Below are 11869 nucleotides of genomic sequence, written 5' to 3' on the forward strand. Positions count from 1 at the left end.
TTTTCATTTAATACCTTTTAATAGCACTTGAATTTTTTGCTATAAGTATGTATTACTTTTATATTGTTAAGTTTATTTCACAAGGACATCACTAATATGGCAGAATAGGAAGCTTCTGACTCTGCCTCTACCCAGAGACACTAAATTAACATCTATCTATATCAGTTCCCGTTGAGAGAAAGTCAGAGATCAGTTGAGGGACTCCTGCGCACTGAGCAACTGAGAAAATGTATGCATTGTGGGTTTGAGAAGCTGAAATATACATATCAAATAGGTAAGAGAAGCTGAGGCACACTAGGCCATGGCCCCTCCACAGACATGCACCATGTCTGTGGGAAAGGAATACCCAACACCCAGTTTTCCCCTGTGTAGAGGAAGGTCTGGATCTCACACATAGGGCTCTGACCCCAAGTTTCCTCACAGTTTGACTCGTAATTCACACACTGTTAGGGCAAAAGGGATTAAACACAGCCGTATTCCTTTAGACCCTAGGAGATAAAGCAGCAGTTTTACATGGTTACACAGGATCTTTAAGGGATTCTGTCCCCTTGCGAGCAGTGCCAAAAAGGAGCCTCAAAAACAGAGCTCCTTGTTTCCCTCCAGAAGAGATTTTAAAAACAGCCATCCAGTGGCTAATTGAAGATACGAACTTCTAACTAATTTACACTGGGGAACTGAAGAGGCAATCATCAACCCACCACCAGCATGGGAGGAAACTGTACTCATACTGAGAGCACTAGCTTTTACAACATCCACTTAAGGTAGTGCATCATAAAACCGGTAGCTCTAGGAGCAGAAGGGACTATTAGGCTAAGAAGGTATCTTCTTGGCCTAATAAAGTATCATACAAGTACCTCCAGGGACTTTATCCTCCTGGAGCTATGCAGAAAGGGCCTTAAAAAAAAGAAGGAAACATTTCTTCCTGTTTATCCCCAGAAAGGGTTTAGGACACACATCAACAGCTCTTCAACAACAACAACAACATAGAAAGTATAAAAAGGTACTAAACAGTAATCATAAATCTAGATAAAGCTGTCTTCTGAAGGACTCTATCGTAAACCTAGTAGTTCTGAAAACAGAAGGGCCTGTGCATATGTAAGTCTCCTTGATCCCAGAACAAAGAAGTGGTTTTAAATGGGTGCCCGAACACTTCCAGGGACTACACTCCCTTGGGCAGTACAGGAAAGGAGCATGAGCATGCAGCTCTCACTTTCTCTCTAGAAGATATTTATGACACACAGTCCCAGTGGCTGCTTGATGACATGGTTTCTAACGAACTTACAGTGGGAGCTAACAGTGTACAAAAACACTAATTTTTAATAGCCAGAGCCAGAGTTCCGCACTTCATGAGATCTCCTTTGAGCTTACTCCAGAGATAAATCCAGGAATGTCCAATCTTTTGGGAAGAAGTTTGATCATGCACAGAGCACCACAACTTCCATATCCCCCACTTAAGTGACTGTCTCCTTGATGACCTAGCTGTAGAATTTCAGTGGGTCTTTGCAATCCTGAGTGGTTCAAGACAAAAGAAAACAAACAGGTGGATGTATAATGAGCCCATTTCCAGCAGCTGTCTCTCCGGGATCAGAAGGAGTAGCCTGAAAGTGAATACAGATATTTTCCAAAGATATTCTCCCTGGCTTAGGCCAGAGAGAGTAGGAAATAAACAACTACACCCAGCCCAGCCTCGCTGTGAAGTTAGAAAAAACTGGAACTTACATACAACACCCAAACTCACAACACTCAACCTTTCCAGCTACATTTAAGGAGCATGATGCCTATCATACCAGTCTCAGGGTATTGACGAGATGTGGCATATCCTAAGCCCCAGGGGGCCACAAAAACAGAGATAGCAGTCTGGACAAACACTAAGATTTGGGAGGCAGCTTAAATCTCTAGCTGCATGGAATGGTGAAAACCTTCTTCTCCACAACTGCAGTCTAACAAGATGGAAAAAGGTAGATATCCTATCTAATGTGCAGAAACCAACACAGAGAATCAAGGAAAACAACTAGGGGAATATATTCCAAACAAAAGAACAAGACAAATATTCAGAAACTGACCTAAATGAAGCTAAGTTTTGGGATTTATCCTGTAAATAATTCAAAACAATGATCATAAAGATGCTCACAGAGGTTAAGACAGCAATTCAGGAATAAGATGAGAACTTCAACAACAACAAAAATAGAAAGTATAAAAAAGTGCTAAACCGTAATCATAGATCTGAAGAATGGTATAACAAAACTGAAAGATTCATCTGAGGAGTCCAAAATGGACTAGATTAAGCAGAAGAAAGAATCAGTGAACTTGAAGACAGATCACTAGAAATCTTCCAATCTGAGGAGAAAGAAAGAATAAAAAGGAGTGAAGATAGCTTAAGAGACTTATGATACACCATCAGGCAGAACAACTTATGTATAATTGGCATGCCAGAAGAAGAAAAAAAAAAAAAGGCATGGAACATATTTTAAAAATAATGACAGAAACTCCCCAAGTCTCAGGAAGGAATTAAAAAGTCAGATCCAGGAAACCCATAGAACACCAAGTAAGATGAATCCAGAGAAGTCCACACTGCAAAACATCATAATCAAATTGTCAGAAGTTAAAGACAAAGAGAACGGGAAAAAGCAAATTGTCACATGTTTGGGAACACTCATGATATTATTAGTAGAATTCTCAGCAGAAATCTTGCAAGTGAACAAGAAGTGGGATAATATATTCAAAATCTAGAAAGAAAAAGAGTGCTGACCAAGAATATTAAATCCAGCAGTAGCAATGTTCTCTTTCAAAAAACAAAGGGATAATAAAGACTTTCTTAGAAAAGTCAAAGCTGTTTATCACCACAAGACCTGCATTACTAAAAATGCTAAAAGAGTTTCTTCAAGCTAAAGGACATTAGTAACACAATTATGTGAAAGTAAAACACTCACATGTAAAAGCAAATCCAAAACACTCTAACGCTGTAACAACAGTGGATAACTAAATAATATCTCTAGTGTAAAAGCCAAAACACAAAACAGTTAAAAACAACTAAAGCTAGAATTATTTGCTTAAAAAGTATTATAACAAGATACAAAATCTGACATTAATTTTAAAAAACATGAAAGAAGGGAGAGTTTGTGCATGTATCCAAAATTAAGGTGTCATCAGCTTAAATTAAGCTGTTATAAGTATGAGACATTTTATATACGGCTCAGGAAATTACAAAGCACCAGCTATAGTAGACACACAAAAGATAAAAAGAAAAGAATGAAAGTATACCACTAAAGAAAGCCAACAAACCACAAAGGAAGAAGGGAAGAATGAAACAAAAGATCTGCACAAAACAACTAGAAAATGACCAAAATGGAAGGAGTAAATTTATACCTACCAATAATAATGTTGAATGTTAATTGATTAAACTATCTAATTAAAAGATACAGAGTGGCTGGGTGAATCCAACAATAAGACCCAACTCTATCTGCCTACAAGTAATTAAACTTCTTCAGAATGACCAATGCATCTGAGGCCTTATCTTTATGTTTCTCTCCACTGTGCATCCACTGAAACTTGTCCTGAGCATGTTTCTAGTATAACACCTCTACCACTGATTTTTTTCATTAATACATGATTCTCAAGTATGGTCCCTAGGCCCCCAGAATCACAACAGGCCTCTAGATATGCTGAAATGTAACACCTGTCTTCTATTTTTAAGTGCATAGTCTTTACTTTTTCAAATAACTTAGGAATATTATTAATAACAGTAACCATAATAATGGCTATGTGTATGATGCTTACCATGCAGCAGGCACTTTTCTATAAGCTTTAGTCTTCCCAGCAGCCCAGTGGCATAGGAATTATTAACATCCCTATTTTACAGATAAATAAACTAAAGCACTAGGAGGTGAAATAACTCAAAAAAGCAGACTTAAGATTCAAACACAGACAGCTGGGCTCAACAGTCTACAATCTTAATGATTAAACAAAATTATCTCTCTGAGATATTAAAATTTAGTACAGATCTTATTATAGTATTCTCTAATTCTTCATTATCATCATTTCCTTTTTTCACTAAAAAGTAGAAACTGTTAGAAAATGAGGTTGGCAAACTTTTGGTCTTTTCTATGAGAGTCAAACCTTTTTAAAAACCACAACAGTAGATGATGAGATGTTTGTAAACAGAACGTGTCTTAAATTCCTACCTCCAGTGCCTAGCAAAGGGCCGGCTATATGGTAGATGCTCAGAGAAGGAGAAGAGAGGAGGAAATGAGGAAGAAAAGTCTCAGAAAGACGAGAAAGGGAGGAGAAGGAAAAGGGTGGCAGTATGGAACAAAAAGAAAATCCAAGATGAAAGAGGAAATAATCCTAACAATTACCACGTATTACAGACAACTATTTGTTGATTTATCCAATATCAGTAACAAAATGACCATAAAGGCAATCTCTGCTCAAGAAAAGTAGGTACTTGATGTTTAGAGGTTATTTGGCTATGATACCAGGGTCCTCTCATTTAACTTGGATGTTTCAAAAATGAACTAGAAAATGTTCATTTTCATTGTCTTTTTAGATGTGTTCTGCTCCAATACTCTAAAGGGAATATAATAGAAGGTAAAAAGATGTTACCCTATAAGATGCAAATACCTTGGAGTCAGAGTATTTTGAACAAACTTGGAAATATAATAACTGATTACTACACAGCAAAACTACAAATATAGAGCCATTCCTAGTACTGTGTTTGATCCAATATAGCCAAAGTTTTATTACACAAAACAGCAGAGTAAACCAATCTCATTCTAGACATACATTTGTAAAGGCAAACAAATCACCGCTCCCTTAAAAAAAATAAAAACAATGCCAGGAATCCAACATTCATGAGCAGCCATAAAATAACAAACCAACGTGGACAGATTTGTTTAAGTGTTTTCAAGGAAACTAATTTATTCCCAGAGCTTCCAAGAGTTTAATATAAAAAACAGTGACTACATGTTTTGTGAAAACAAGAAAAAATAGCCTTATGGTGTGTATAACTATTTTCAAGAGGAAGTTACATGGCCTAATGAACTGCATCTTGGGTTGAGAGTCAGGAACTTCAATTTTGTTCTTTCTCAAACACTCTCTGACTGTGTGGCTTTGGGTGAATTACTTACCCTCTCTGTGTTTCTTAATTTTTTTAAAAAATTGAGACTATACTGACTACCCAGAAGAAGTATTGTATTCAATGAATGAGTGACAAGAAGAAAGAATCATTCAAGTATGAACAAAGAAGGGCTGTGTCTAACCTGAAACACACATTTTAAGTAGTAGGAAACAGTTCCTTCATTAGGTAGATAATTTCAATAGTTTATTTTTTAATGAATTCCAATTACTCTAAAAGCCATATTTCTAAAATTACCCCAGAAAATTTATGATTCTCTTTTAATATTGAAACTGTCTATTCTTTCACAGAACTTCTGGGTCACCTATTTTTTTGTTATGTTTATAAAATTCCTAATTCACTTTTGATATTGACACCAGGTATTTTTTTGTAGAGCTTCCACATGAGGATTGCCTATATTTTTTGTTATGTTTTCACCATGAGACAGGATGAGAGAGAAATTACTTCAGCATCTGTGTCCTCCCTGTTCTCATCCTAGTTAACTTTTGAATTCTGACTCTGATTTATTTATGACTCACAGTAAAGAGTCAAATATGACAGAATCTAAGAAATCTTTCATAATACCCCATGAAAGCCCAACTAGGATAAGTTCACAGTGTTTTGCACATACTTTCTGGTGTTATCTGCTTAGATGTCTGTTGCTCCATTGACTACAAAATCATCTGTGGTAGAGCATCTGCCTTACCCTTCTTTGTATACACAACACCAACAATAATGTGTGACATATGGAAGATCTTAAATAAATATCTGTTCAGCAAAACTGAAATTTGAGCAGTTAAGTCGGTTTCATCAGGAGAATTGAATCATAAATAAATTTCTCAAATTGACAGTTTTCTAACTAACAGAACCAAGAATCACAGAGAACAGCCTCAGAAGCTTCTTCTATCAAATTGCTGGATAGGAGAATGTAATGAGGCATAGCTAATTTAATAATTTCAGTAACCTCCAATAACTTTCCACTGCTCACAGATTGTCTAAACTTAGAATGGCATGCAACGCCTGTGCAGCTCTATTACAATCGTCTTTGGATAATAAATTCTCTCCAGCTTCCCCTCAACAATGGTAGCTTTGCTTAATGTATACTTCACTCTGGCCACACAGAACCCTATGGCCAACACATTTGTGATCACATCAGGTCTTTGTACAGCCTAGCAAATTTCATAAGGATTTTTAAAGGGAAATGTCTTTATATATGGTAGTCCTTGAAGCTCGAATATCTTCTCCTTTTTCTTCTCACATGAACTCCTCCTACTCACCTTCAGGTCTATCCTCTATGAAGTTCTACCAAAACTCTCCCACCCCACTACTTTATGTACATCTCTCTACAGGAACACATATCATTTGTTTATGTAACTGATCAACAACCTTTGATCAGTTACATAAACAAATGATATGTGTTCTATTCTATGTCCTATTTTTTTATGACCCCAATTCTAATGCATGTATGGCTTTTATTATATGATCATACATTTTTGTAGAATGAATTAATGTTTGTGGGTTCAATTCTTCAAATTAATGTTCTCTTGCCAAGCACCATTTTCTGAAATCTGTATATACCTGGGCTTTGGAGGTTAATGAGCAAATCATGATGACATGGAAAGTAGATTTGACTTGTTCTACAGTAAGCTATCAGAACATCAAAAGCTAGGTTTTAGAGGACAAGGAAATTAGCCATACAGGTTTTGGTGACAACAAACATGTACATATTGAAGCAGGATAAGTAAGATTAGGAGGCCATACTGCCTTGTCCTCTAGTGTGAAGCCCCGTGGGCTCTTTTGCTGTGGGTTCCTTGTGCATCAGCACCCAACTCTTTTGCAAGATAAGCAGTCCTACAGGACACCAGCAGACCACCAGGTAGTTACAAGTGCCTAATACCCAACATAGCTTGGGGAAGAGAAAAAAAACCCTTAGCTTCCTCAGTCTCCAGCCAGTCAGTACCAAAAGCCCAAGAAGCTATTAGCTACAAATTCCTGCCTTGGGGGAAACTAAGGACATTGCCAGCATCCCACATAGGCAGCTAGGCTTGAGTTTTACCTTACAGTGACATTTTCCTTCTTTTAATAGTAAAAAGCACACCCCCAGGTGGAGATTTTATATGTTAATAACACATGTGATTCATGTTAGAGCATGTAGATACTGAGCGCATGCTCCAACTGTATGTCCACCTGTGCATTCTTAATCTCACTGGTATTTATGAATATGTATGAATAGCTTGCATAAAAGGAATCCCTCTTGAGGCACTAGCTGCTGTCAATAGCTTTGAGCAGCCTACTCTGCCTCTCTGAGTATACTTTTGCTTTGCAGTACACTTCTTTGCCTACTCTTACTTTGGACCTCCACTCAGGTTCTTTTGTGTGGCTAAGTCAAGAACCTGAAGCAGCCCACTGACAATGTGACAAAATTGTTTTACAAAATAGAGCAAGTTTATATTGTTGGCTGTTTAAAACAAGTGACCTCTTTCCAGGATGGGATTGCAAATTATAGGGATTAGTGTTTCTGTAGGAAAGTCCTTCCCAGCAGTTTTTGGAAAATTTATGTGTTTCCAAATTCCAATCAACAGAAAAAATAGTTGATAAATTGAGAAAATGCAGAAAAGCATCATATTTTTACTGTGAGAATTAGAGTCACACAGAGATATTGTTTGTTGGAAGGAACCCAGTAATGAAAAGTTGAATACAGAGTGAACATGGATGTCACATGGTGTAGAAGAATAAAGAAAACATTTCTAGGAACTGGGACAGGGCTACAGTAAAAGAAATGGAAGCTAGGTTGGGCCTGAAAGGAATTCATTTGTAATTAAAAAGTGTGCTGTCACTTGTGTAGGAAACACCCTGCTTAGTGTCATGATACAGCTCCCCTGAAGGACCTTCAAAATTAGGTCATTTGATTATAAATAGAACTACCCTAGTTTGCTAGGTTTTGTGAAATAGAAAATAAAAAAAGGACACAAAGTTGCCAAAGAGAATGAGAAAAGTTCAGTATACTGGCTTGTGGGGAGAAACATGTTATCCTTTCCTATCCCATAGTAGTTTTAGCAAAGAGTGATTATACATACCTTCAAGATGTCTTTACTGAAATAGAACAAACTGCATGGCATATTTCCTGCAACTATGTCTTCCCACCATTCTACAGCTCACCTGTTTCTTGGCCCAGGTTAATTCATTAATGGTTTTTTGAGCTCTTAGTGTTACTTATTTCTTAGTGGACTTTGTGCTGTAATGAGTACTGCTTTTACACAAATAATCTGAGCTTCTTATCTTTTTAATAATATATTTTAACATGTTTTTAATAATTAGTAATAATGTACACAAATAAACACTTTCTATATGCTAGACACTAGATTTAGTTTACACATCGTAACTTATTTAATGTTTATCACAATTCGATGGAGTACATACTCTAATTATTTCAATTTTGCAGTATAGGACACTGAGCTCCAAGTATACAGCAGTAAGCTAAGCATCCGCCATGATTCAGACTCAAGCTTACACGATGTCACAGCAGTCTCTTATCCACTATACCATATTGCTTCTTGTCACCACAACTCATTGTTGGTAATCTTGTTTTTCTACAGTAAAATCAAACACATCATGGGATGCTGTTGAAAATGTTTGTGAAACCAGATGCAACAATATCTCTGTCAAGTTCAGTTTTCATGTATACCAAAAAGTCATGCCAACAAACCCCATTGAAAATTTCTCTGGTTCTCTTATCTGCTTGAAAATGATCCATCAGGATGTTGGAACTAAGATGGAACTTAGATATTATCCAATACAGTACTTCTCAAATTTTAGCCGCATCAGAATCACCTTGAGGCTTGTTCATAGTCAGTCACAAACACAGACTGATGGGCCTTAATTTCAGAATTTCTTATTTAGTATCTCTGGGTGGAGTCTTAAAATTTTCAACCCTATCAAATTCTAGGTATTTTCTGCTATCAAAAGCTGCTGACTTGAGGTCAATGCTTGATTTTAGGACCAATGATGTCATCTCACTTAATTTTCAGGTGAGGAAACTGAGGCCTGGGGAGATGCAGGGGCTTTTCCAGAAACACTTAACAACTAAGAAGCAGAGGTAAAACAGAATGCAGTATTCTTTCCCCCTCATTATGTCAACCCTGAAAATAACTGAGAATAAAAATAGCATTGCCTAGAGGAAGTAAGCTCATATACTGCCAGTGGAAGTATGAACTGGTCCAAGACTTTTTGAAAGCAATTAGGCACAATATATTAGGCACTTTTAAATAGTTATACCATTGGATTTCATCAGTTCAGATTTAGCAGACTAGCCTTGGGAATATTTAGACTTCAGTAAATGTTTTAGTGGGGGGGGTGGGGCGAAATATATATATATACATATATGACATAAAATTTATACATTATGTATTTTATTTATATATTTCTACAATATGTTTCTCGGGGAGGGTGAAGAAACTTGTCACTAAGATTCAGTATACTTTTCTTCATTTGCTTGTAGGTAAGAAATGTACTGCTCATGGCCAGAACTATAGAGTTCACACTTTCCTGTCTCTGTCTACCCTTTCTTTGGTCAGAGGCAAGTTCTACCCCCTCATGCTATTATATTCTCTTCCAGGGCCTACAAATGTCCTTGGCCATTGAACCAGGAATCAGATGGGAGTTCCAGACAGACTCTCCAGACGCAGAACAGATAATTGACTGGTAATATGCTGGCCACACTCACCATGAAGAACAAAGAGGCACTAATTCAACCTCCCACAGCACCGGCAATGGAGCATGTATCTCAGTGTCTCATCTCACTTTTCATGGACCATGGTTCCTGACCCTCATTCTCCTCATCAGCACCTGGGTATTTTTTAAATATGTTCTTTAAAGATAAACAAACAAACAAAAAATCTTGTTCTGCAAATAACACCCGATTATTGTCTTTCACTCAGAAGACTGTCTACTCAAATTAATAAAAGAGGATTTGCAGCTTTCATTTTCTGCTTTCCAAGTGAATGACTTTATGTCTAGTTGTTTGGAATGGTGGACGAAAGATCAGGAAAGGGGACTGTAAAAGGGGAAATGGGGGAGAGATGAGATTACAGTATAATGAAGGAAGATAAGCACAGAAAGGGGGAAAACATGCTAATTAATAATGCAAAATAAATTACAGTGCTAAGCAAGCTATATGTATATATAACTCAAGAGTTTAAACAGCATTAGTGAGTCAAATTAAAGGACAAAAGTTTCTCAGAACTCTGCCTCCCCAGGTTTTTCCCTAAAGGTAAATTGTTCAATCTCTTCAATCTCCAGTTCGTCACCTCTAGGGCCAGGTGTAGGTTTTGTGTAGCTTGAAGGGTATTCGCTCTATGGGAGCCTTTTGAAGGAATATAATTCAAATGACAGTACACATATATATGCTTTGGCATCTCCATCCCTCCACGTAACCTCAACCCACTTTGAAAGGTACAAATTCAGCTCGCCCAAGTGAGTCTCTGCCTGCCATTCTCCCCTACGTCTACTGATTTTTATAGTTATATGTTTAGTTATTTGCGTGTCTTTCTATCATTAGACAGCTTACTGAAGTACCTATTTCTACTTCTTAAGAAAGTTAGATATAAAATTTAAAAATGAGCGTCCTTACATATCTTCTCTTTTTGCTCCCAGCTCTGCTATATGAATTTATGTGAGCTATATCAGTACTCTGAAATAATCAAACTTGGTAAGATATACATTATTCTCAGAATCTATAATTGACTTGCATGGTGTATCAATGAAATGATTTTGAAAGCTGAAGACCCATAAACAGCATTGATAATATTAAGATCATGTAAACATTAAAGGCTGCAGAAATACATAGTGTGTAAAATGACAAGTGGGGGAGGGAATGTAATCCTGTGACACAAAAACTGGACTTTTTGAAAGAAACTATCACAAACATTAAATTCAAGAAAAGTATTTACCATATTCCATTATTTGCTCACAAGTATGCCTTTTTAGTTTGCTTTATATTTACATTATAACTTCCTTTTCAGATTTTTTTCTTAGTATTTCTAATTTTCTTTCTTTGTTTCATTCTCTCTTTTTGTAGTTCTCAAGATAATACTATCATGTAAAATCACTAAGCATAGCAAGCTTTCTAAATATGCTGTCTGTTACAGTAATCTCACTTTCTACTTGAGGACATCCTACAGTGAACCCCTGGCTGCCTATTCTGATTTTGAGTGGTTGCTTTCTAGGCCTGCTGCATCATTATGATTCTAAGAATTCTTTTTATAATATTTCTCTACAATAGCAACTGGGTCTTGACACACACATTTCTGTTCTTGGATACCTTTTTGGTTTGGCAGTAGTACATTTCCAAGGAACATTTTAGAGAAAGGAGAAAGCAACATTTTCTCAGACCTACTTGAATAGGTCATTGTTTTGTCCTTTAGTGATTGGTAATTTAATTGGGTATTAAACTTTAAGTTCAACATAATTTTCCTTCAGAATTATGAGGCAATCACATCACTAGTTTTAGCATGCAACGTTTCTGTTTATATATATATACATATATATATTTCATTGTACTTTACGTTGTAAAGTACATGTGCAGATCATGCAGGATTGTTGCATAGGTACATATGTGGCAATATGGTTTGCTGCCTCCATCCCCCCATCGCCTATATCTGGCATTTCTGAAAAGAAATTTGATGCAGATCAAATTTGTATTCTCATCTATATTAGCTGTTTCATTTTTTTCTACTCTGTAGAGTTTGCCATTGGTGT

General features: G+C 36.6%; 1 long non-coding RNA gene across 1 annotated transcript; it reads right to left on the reverse strand.

Moving 5' to 3' along the window:
* Positions 1 to 4010: 4010 nt before the first annotated feature.
* LOC116555176 lies at positions 4011 to 11613 on the reverse strand. The gene is made up of 2 exons (XR_004270414.1): positions 9837 to 11613; positions 4011 to 8703 (listed from the first exon to the last, which is right to left on the reverse strand). It is a non-coding gene; the product is annotated as an uncharacterized LOC116555176 (long non-coding RNA).
* Positions 11614 to 11869: the final 256 nt, after the last annotated feature.

Source organism: Sapajus apella, unplaced genomic scaffold (genome assembly GCF_009761245.1).
Source record: "Sapajus apella isolate SASKATOON/1434 unplaced genomic scaffold, GSC_monkey_1.0 scaffold2, whole genome shotgun sequence".
Classification (NCBI taxonomy): Eukaryota; Metazoa; Chordata; class Mammalia; order Primates; family Cebidae; genus Sapajus; species Sapajus apella.